Source organism: Corvus brachyrhynchos, unplaced genomic scaffold (genome assembly GCF_000691975.1).
Source record: "Corvus brachyrhynchos isolate BGI_N302 unplaced genomic scaffold, ASM69197v1 scaffold59, whole genome shotgun sequence".
NCBI lineage: Eukaryota > Metazoa > Chordata > Aves > Passeriformes > Corvidae > Corvus > Corvus brachyrhynchos.
Genome location: NW_008246054.1, coordinates 3,071,875 through 3,080,709, shown reverse-complemented (window position 1 = coordinate 3,080,709; position 8,835 = coordinate 3,071,875). Strand labels below are relative to the sequence as shown.

The window sequence follows — 8,835 nt, the reverse complement described above, 5'->3', positions numbered from 1 at the left end:
GGTGGCGGTGCTGGGTGGCTGTCCCTGCTCGGCACCCCCACCCCTCACCCCGCCGGCTCCTCGTGTGGGGGTAGCTGTGCTGGTTTTAGGTGACATTTAAATGTCCCTTGATGTTTCCATCTGTGACAGCTTTGTGGGAGACGGGAGCAGCTTATTAGTCCCCCTCTCCCCGCTCCTCCTGCTTTTTTTTTTGCCTGGATTTTCGTGCTTTTCTTCCCTGTCCCGGCCCCTGGACTGAGTGAGGCGTGGGGTTGTGGGGGGAGGAAAGGAGGCACCCAAAAGCCATCCCTTGCAAGTGGAATTAAAACTCCATTTGACTTCTTGAGGCTGACTGGGGAGAGGCAGGCAGGGTGATTGTCTTTTGGGTTTGTGGTTTTTTTCACCAGTCGCTGAGGAAAGGAAGAAAAAAGTAATTGCAAGAGGATGCTCTAGATTGTGGGGTTAATCGTGGTGCTGCCTGGAAGCGAAGAAAAAAAAAAAGAAAGAAAGAAAGAAAAAGCAGCTATAAATAGGAGGGGAATGGAGGCTTCTTAATGTAGGAGCAATTAGCAGCTGGGCTCTCATCCTGGATGCTTTATGGAGATTATTTTTCCCTTTCTCCCAGTGACAAAGCTCTCCCTGTCCCTGCCCTACTGCTGAAGTTTGAGCCGCCGAAGCCTTTTGGCTTCGCACCCTCCGAGGATTTCTGCTGCCCCCAGCAAGGAGAGCACAGAGCTGCCTTAATTGCACGGAGCCCTCCGGAGAAAGCCTGAGCAGCCCGGAATGTGGGGCGGGCAAGTGGGGGGGAAGCCGAGAAAGCCAGGGGCTGTGTGGATGAGGAGGGTGGGGAGGAAGCAGAGCTCTGAGGGAGAAGCCCATTGTGTGTGAGGAAGCCGGGGCCGTGCGCATGCGCCGCGCTGGACAAAGAGCCAGGACCACCAGCACAGCGGCTCCTGGCCACCAGGGCATGGCCAGTGGTGGCCACAGTGCCAAGGGGGTGACAGGGCTGTCACTTGCCTCGCTGCCCCTTCAGCTTCCCCAGGGCTCACCCGCACGGCCTGGGCAGCCGGGTGGTGTCACCCCCTTATCGGCCTTGTCAGCGTGGCTGTGCTCTTGCGGGGAGGGGGGGGGTGTTTTTCCAAAGAAAATCCAAGGATGCCGCCCTGCCCGGCTGCTTTCTCCTTTCCCTGCTTCCTCTGTGACTGCAGCACCGCAACTTTGGCAGCAACTTTCAGCCGGGGTGGGCACGGGGAACCCAACCCAACCCAGCCCAGCCCGCCCTGGGCTGGGGCTGAGCGCTGCAGGTCCTGGGCAGAGCGCCCTGCCCTGATGGAGGCAGGAGGTTTGAGCCCCTGCTAAAGCCTGGCTTTGCTGAGCCGTCCTGCTGGGGCCGGGTTCAGCTCTGCAGTGCCCACCTGGGCAGGTGACCGTGTCCTGCCAGGCCGTGCGGAGCTCCCCCGCCCCGCTGCCTGCTGGCTCGCCCGGCACTCGCGCGCCCCGCCGGAGTTTCAGCGGCTCCTTGCTGTGGCACAGCTGCCAGATGCAATCCCCAAAAACGCCTTTCAGCCCGGGCACCGCCCAGCTCTGTGTCCTCCGGGGTTAATTCCGTGCCAGGCTCAGTCTCCATCACGCGTGGGGTTCCCTCCCGTGCCCTACAGAGATCCCACGGCCGGGGAGGAAGGGTGGAGGGTCGGGGCAGAGAGGTTGCTGATGGAGGCAGCTTTCCCTGCTGATACAGAAAGTGCTGCTGTCCCCTCCTGTCCCTCCCTGCAGTGACAGTGACAGGCCAGCTCGCAAGGGAGAAGAAATGGCTCTTAAACGGGGCTGGAGGGGTGAGCACGGGCCTGTCCTTCCAGTGGGGTGCTGGGGAAGCTCTCCTGGAGGGAAGGGAGTTGTCTGCAAGGTGTGAGTGCTGCCATCGCCTCGGGTGGTCCCCCAGATGGGAGGAAGGATGCTGAGGGCTGCACCCCCACTTTGGTGGGGGCTTGGAGGCCTGGCTGAGGTGGGTGTGTGAAACGAGGGGGGAGCTGCCCCTAAACCCCCCCAGTTCTTTGTCCTGTCCCTCAATCCCCTCCTGGGCAGGGCTGAGGGCATGCCAGGAACTCAGAGTGAGACCTGCACAAGGCTCTGGGATTTCAGAGGTCTCCTGAGTTGCTTTGTGCCTTGCCTCACCTCTCCACGGGTCAGAATCAAATCCTGAAATGACCCATTTTGGCTGGGCAGAGGGGCTGGATTCGGGGTGCTGTCATTCATGGGGCGCGGAGGTGCTTTGGGCACCCTGGGGTGCAGCCCCTGGCTCTGGCCATGCCCACAACCATGGGCAGGGCCTTCCTGGGCAAAGTGTGGGGTTTCCTCTCCTCGTCCTCTTCTTGGGGACACCCAGGGCTTCTTGGGGACACTCCTGGTGTCCATGAAGGAGCAGAGCCAACTTCTGCTCTCCAAGGATCTGCCTGTGGTGTGCTGCCAGGAGGGCAGAGCTTGGGGCTGCTGTGGATGATCAGCAGAGGGGGGCTGGGATGCCAGCAGCTGTCTGTCTGTCTGTCTGACCTGTCCTTCTGTCCTTTTGCTGGGATATTTCACTGAGAACCTCCTGGCATTCCTCAAAGTTTCCTCCGGTGCTCCCAGATCCCCCACCCCAGTAATTATGGGAGCCACACAGGAAGCAACACCTTCCTGGAGCAGGCAGGTATGAAACATTTAGGGCTTATGCAAGGGGAAAAAAAAATCCATAAAAATATTAATTATATTAATTTAGCCATTGATTTTCATAAAAGCACCTCAGGTCCCTCTCAGAGCTGTTTGCAGGGGAAGGGAGAGCCGTGCCAGGGCTCAGCAATGCCCAGCCCAGCTCCCTTCTGCCCATGGAGAACTTCCCAGTGCCCAGTTTGGTGCCCAGGCTCTCTGGTGCCAGTCTCTCAGGGAGACACGTGGAAAGGGGGTAGGATTAAGCTGCAAATCTGCAGCCTGGAACAGGAGGCAGCTGCCTCGTCTCATAAACCAATTTGTGTCTCGTCTCGCTAACTTCAGCTCAAACCAATAAAAACGAGAGGTAATTTCCAGCCCTGGGTTGTATTTATTGCTCGAGTTATCAGTCCTTGTAATCAGTATTAGCATCATACGTAATACAAAACTAATTACTATCAGAGGGAATTAAGCAGAGGAGGGCTGCACACGGTGCTGGCAGCGGGGAAAGCTCCTTCTGGAGTTGGGAGGGAGAAGCGTTGTCTTGGCTCTGCTCTGGTGGAGCTACCAACAAAAGGGAACAAGGCAGGGACAGCCCAGGAGTGCCCAGCTGGGATTTGTGGCCTGTCAGGCTTTTTGGGATACCTGTGAGGATGGCCCAGTTAGGCAGGGGACCAGTCAGGCACCAGCAAATCCCAAACGGGGGGGAAGAGCAGCTGCAAGTCCTGATTTTCCTGCTTTTGTAGGCTGTAGCTGTTGGTTGTTCCTGCTCTCCTGGAGCTGAGCCCTGCTCCCAGTCTCCAGACTGACTTTAGTCAGAGTCTTGACCCTTTTTCTGTTCTCAGGGCCCCTTTTTCTCTGCTCAGGACCCCTTTTCTCTGCTCAGAACCCAAGTCCTGATTCCCAGCCCGCCCTTAAGCTGGAAGGATAACAGTGGGACAATACCAGGATTCAGCCCTGGGCCAGGAGCAGAGCTGTGCTTTCTAGAAAGCGAGACCCAGAGCAATTCTTCCCTGGGAAGTCACTCTGTGACTGGAGGCGCGTGCCTGACCCAGGGAAATGTGCCAGAAACATCCTCCTCCCCAACCACAGCATCCAAAACCAGGAACCTGGGAAAGCTGGGCTGGCTTTGATGGCTCTGCTCTGCCCCAGAGGCTCTGACAGGTCTTGGCACCTGCTGGGAGATCCTGGGCTTAAAGTCAACAGCAGCTTTAGCTAAACGCAGGTTTAGTGACATGAAGCCCTGTGAAGGGGATGTTTCCTTCCAGAGTTCTTTCTCCCAAAGGAAAGGAGATGTTTTGGAGTGTTTTTCATGCAGGGGTAGGGAGTGTCCAGAGCTGGGAGTTCACTTTGCTGCCTGATCCCAAAATGTGGCTGCTCCTGGAGTCAGCCACAGTTTTCACTTGGAGCTCTACCAGGAGTGATCCCCTTCATCGTAGTCACTCTCTGGCATCTTAAATTACCACTTTCTTTCCTTCTTCACTTTTATTTTCTGTCCATTTCTACCCTCCCATGATGAGAGGAAAAGCCCCCTCTGCGATGTGACAGCGTCCAGTGAGGTTTGTGCGAGTGGTGGTGGCACAAGAGTGACAAAAACCAGGCAAAAAAACCCCAGGATGTTTGGAAGTGCGACCCAAAAATGAGGGAAACCCGATGCCATTTATAGCTGTGGCAGCTGAGACCTGCTGGGGTACAGGTGCCCCATGGCAGACACAGCAGAGGTTGTGCTGTGCCCCAGAGGGGAGGGGTACAAAGGGTTTGTTCCCTCAGGAGGGTGTGGCTTCCCAGCTGCCCCCCAGGACAGGCTGGAGGCATTTTGGATACCTCCTCCAAAAGGGAATGAGGGATGAAAGGGTTATTAAGAGATGAGAAACATCCTCCTTCTGCCCAGAGCAGAGTCCAGGCCTGTCCCCATATGGGCAGAAAGCAGAGGGCACAGAGACCCCCAGGGCAGGGCCAGGCTTAGGGTTAGAGGTTTTTTTTCCCCCTTGCAGAAGCCCTAAATGTTCTATACCTGCCTGCTCCAGGAAGGTGTTGCTTCCTGTGTGGATCCCATAATTACCGGGATGGTGGATGTGGGAGCACCACACTGCTCTTGAGGAAACTTTGAGGAATGCCAGGAGGTTCTCAGTGAAATATCCCAGCAAAAGGGCAGAAGGACAGGTCAGACAGACAGACAGCAGTTGGCCAGGCTGGCATCTCTGTCTCCTCAGCATTGAGCCCCTGCCCAGCATCCCTCAGCACCCCGCAGCCCTCAGCAGCTCTGTGGTGCCAGAGGGCACAGCCCCTCAGCCTAGTTTTTGGGGTTTTTTTGGGTTCTCTCCACCCCACAGCTCGCCTGCCCCCTGCACACCCCTTGGGGTGCAGAAGCTCCTGGCACAGGGGCAGGCTGGCATCGATCAGGAATCCAGGAGGGATGGAAAGGGTCAGTGGAGGCAGAAAATTCTCCAAAGGGATGGTTCAGAGCCGCTCCAGCAGCTGCAGGAGGGAGGAAAATCTCAATCCAAGCATTTAATGAGGATCCCAGAAGTTCCACAGCCAGGTCCTCCCAGAGAGGACAGACCCCAGAGTGCCCAGCCCACCCCACAGGTGTCCAGGATGGAGAGGAGGAGCTGGAAAGAGCAGGAGCTGGGCTGTACCACACACCACAGAGCGACCCTTACAGTGCCCGGCCAAACTCCCGAGTCCTGTGCTGCCAGGACAGGAGCTGCCAGCCCTGGGAAGGGCACTGCCCTCATGGGGCAGCCAGCTCAGCTGGCCTCATCCTCCTGGGGCGTCACCTGAGGTGTCCCCAAGGCTCCCCGAGCCAGCTGGGAGCACCAGCAAGGTTTGGGGTGCGTTTTAGAGCAGCTCCCTTCCTCCCACCGTGCAGACAACAGGAATTCTCTGCTCGGGGTGCCTGGATACCATCCCCAGCAGAACTTGGGAGCAACAGGAGCTTCGGCACCTCTTCTCTGAACCAGCCAGGAGAGGGAGACAGCGACCGCCGTGTCCCGCACGCTGCCAGCCGGGGATTGTCCCCGCTCGCACACCTTGACCCTCGCAGGGCTGCTGTGGGCACAGAGCCGCGCTCTGCGTTATCCCTTCCCGGCAGCGGAATTTTCCACCAGGCAGCTGTTTTGGAAAACCCTGTTCCCCGCTTTTATCTCCCGTCGCTGTTCTTTCTCTGCTCGGAATATATGAATGCCAAAAGGATCTTTTGTTCCTCGAGCAGTTCTTTTCTTTCCCTGCTGTTTGCTCTCTGCTGGCAGCAGGAGAGGGGTGGAGGGGGCAGTCCTGGAGCCCCTCTTTTTTTGGGGGGCGCTCGTGGGAGGGGACGCAGAGCCAGTGCACGGGGACAACAAAAACAGTGACAGCAGAAGGGTTTTCTCGTGCAAAAACCCCGAAGTGCCCAGGAGAAAGGTGAGCTCCACCAGCTCAGCAGGAGTGGGGCTGGAGGGGTTCCTGCAGCTGTGGTGATGGGAAGTTGCTTTTTAAGGATCGATATCCAGCTGTGCTCTGCAAAGCCCCATCAGGTCAAACAGGGTCACCTGAGTTTCTTCCTTCTTGGTTTCGTCCTTGTTTCTGCTGTTGTGCTTCAGCATGAGGAGAGGCAGGTCTCCCACATCAAATTCATTGGATTTTTGGTCAGTTTATTAATTTTTTTGCCATGCTGGGCTTTTAAAACCAGGCCGATGATTGGGGTGAGGCAGAGTCTCTGTGCTTGCACATCACCTGTGTCAGGCACTGAGTGACAAAGGTCATTGTCATGCTTGATGCACCTCATCACACACCAGCAACCACCAATTCCTCCCTCTGCACAGCCCTTCATCCCTGAAAAAGGGAAACAGCAGCGTTCCTGGGAGCCTTTTTCCATCTTGGAGCAGCTGGAGTTGGCTCAGCTTCCATGGTCATGCCTTGGGGAAGGGTGGTGGCTCTCTGCCCCATGGGCTCAGGACCATCCTGCTCCTGGCAGGTTACTGATCCACTAAGAACTTCCTGAAAAGGTCTGGAAGAACATTTTGATGTCCCTTCCTTAACTCCCTTAATCTTGGCAGCAACAACAAAAAAAATTCCCCCCAAAGTGCTGCTTTTGATTCTTTCATAAACACTGAAAGCAGGAGAAAGAAAGAAAATCCCCTGGATTTCTCTCTCCCCCCATTATTACAGGTACAGCTCCTCTTTCAACTGACATGAAGGGCTTTTCTCCAGGGAAGCAGAGCAGCTCTGCCTCCCTCCACCTGCACGATCCATGGGAAAAGATTCCCAGTAATGGGCCCCCTCCTTAGCAGGGCCTTGTGGCTGCTGCTCCTCTCTCGGTGCTTTTCTGCCTGTTTGGGAGAGCTTTAATCATGGCAAAGCATTTGAAGGGAATGTGAATGAAATCACCTGCATGCACTGCTGGGAAATGAGGTTGCAGCCCAGGTGGGATCCAGGGCGAGGCACAGGAGTGATTCTTACCCCCACTGAATCCAGAACAGGGCACAGGAGTGCCTTTATTTAATATAATTTAATATAATGCCTTTATTTAATATAATTTAAATATTAAAGTGTCCATAGGACTAATTCCTTTGCATGTGTCTGGAGCAGACAAATACGAGGGATAAACTTCACTGACAAACTCTTTTCCTGAATGAACTCTGGGATGATTTAAGTGCAGCACTCGAGCGTTTGATATGATGGGAGATCAGAGAAGCAATCAGGGCCTGGGCTGCCACAGTGCTGAGCACAGCAGAAGCACCTGGGAGAGCAGCACAGGCTGAGCTGGAGCCAAGCTGGGATTCCTTCTAAAAGGTGCAATCCATCCAAGGGTTTTTTTGCCTAAGGAACTTGTTGCTGCACCCCTTGAAGCAGCTGCTGGGTGCTGACCCCACAGGTACCACACTGCACACCCAGCAGCAGTTTTGCTGTGCGATGCTGATGGTTGGGCTGCGAGAAGCTGATTCCATGGGGTGGAGGCAGTTTGTGTATTCCCAACGCAGGACTGTGGGATTCGAAGGGCAGGAGGGTTTCCTTCGGGATTCCAGCAGCTTGCTGGCTCACCTGGATTGGAGCTGGGCAGGGTGAAAGGTAACAGGGATGGAGGGTGCTGGAAAGCGAGGGAAGGGATGGGATTTCAGCTGCTGCAGCCTGACACAAACCGGCTGCCAGTGCCCTGCTGTGCCACGGGCTTGTCACAGAGACAGGATCCGAGCTGGCATCAGCGCTCCTGCTCGAACTCATCTCGTGTTCTCCACCTGGTGGAATTGCTCAATGTGCTTTATTTCAGTGTGTTCCAGGAGCTCCCAGCTCTTCCTGCAGGAACAGCTCCACTGGGCTGTCCTGGTCCTGCTCCCTCTGCCCAGCCTGGCTGTGCTGGGATGATCCCACACCAAGGGCCACATCCCCAGTGAGGGATGAGGTCCTGGTGAGGTGGGACAGGCCAGCTCAGCAGGGATTGCATTTCGGGGCTTCCTGCTTCCCTGCTGGGGTGTGCTCTGTACATCACCTGGGTGCTGAGGAAGTACCAGTGGGTCAGGGCTTCGGGGTGCCCCTCAGATGTACCCCAGCCAGCTCCTGGGGAAGGGCTGTGAAGACACAGACCTCCAGGAATCCTTGCCCTTGGAAAAGCAGCTCTGGATGTGTCAGGTTTGGGGCTGGGCTGATCAGACTCCTGTGGGAATGTGGTGGCTCCTGGGACCAGCCAGGCTGGGGGTGCTGGGGTCATGGAACAGTTCAGGGTCTCCTGCACCCATGTCAAGGTTGGGGCTGTGCCAGCAAAGTGAGGGGTGTCACTCCTGCCCTCTGGAGAGAGACAGGGGATTCATTTCTGTGTTGCTTTGCCCAGGGAGTGTCAAGGTTCTCTCAGGGAAGGATGCACAGGAACTGCGGAGTTCTTGGTCAGAGATTTTGGTTCTGAAGTCACCAGGGCAGCTCTGGGACACCTGAGTGGTGACCAAGCCCAGGTGACATTCCAGGCTGGCCAGACAGGCTGTGTGCCCTTGGCATCCTTGGGTAGGGAATTCCTGTTCTGGGAATGAGGCGGGAGCAGGGACAGGGCAGGCAGGGCAGGCAGTGCGGTTTGGTTTCTCCTTCGTGCTGAGGACGTGCTGTCGTGGCAGGAGGTGACAATCGGGGGCGTGGGGGATGCTCTGACAGCCCACGGGGCTGGGGACAACAGGGGACCCGCAGGGGGCCCCCAGCCCGCGGGCCGGT

The 8,835-nt window shown here is 56.5% G+C and overlaps 1 protein-coding gene across 2 annotated transcripts in view; it reads left to right on the top strand.

Annotated features, from left to right (window-relative positions):
• Window positions 1–8,835, top strand: part of OLFM1 (olfactomedin 1) — a 41,545-nt gene that overhangs the window by 10,092 nt on the left and 22,618 nt on the right. The window contains exons 2-3 of one of the 2 annotated variants that reach the window (XM_017745572.1): window positions 4,838–4,843; window positions 7,083–7,090. The exons of the other annotated variant lie outside the window; for it this stretch is intronic. The gene's annotated coding sequence lies outside the window, so the exon portion shown is untranslated. The remainder of the gene's footprint in view (window positions 1–4,837; window positions 4,844–7,082; window positions 7,091–8,835) is intronic. 2 annotated transcript variants of the gene reach the window in all.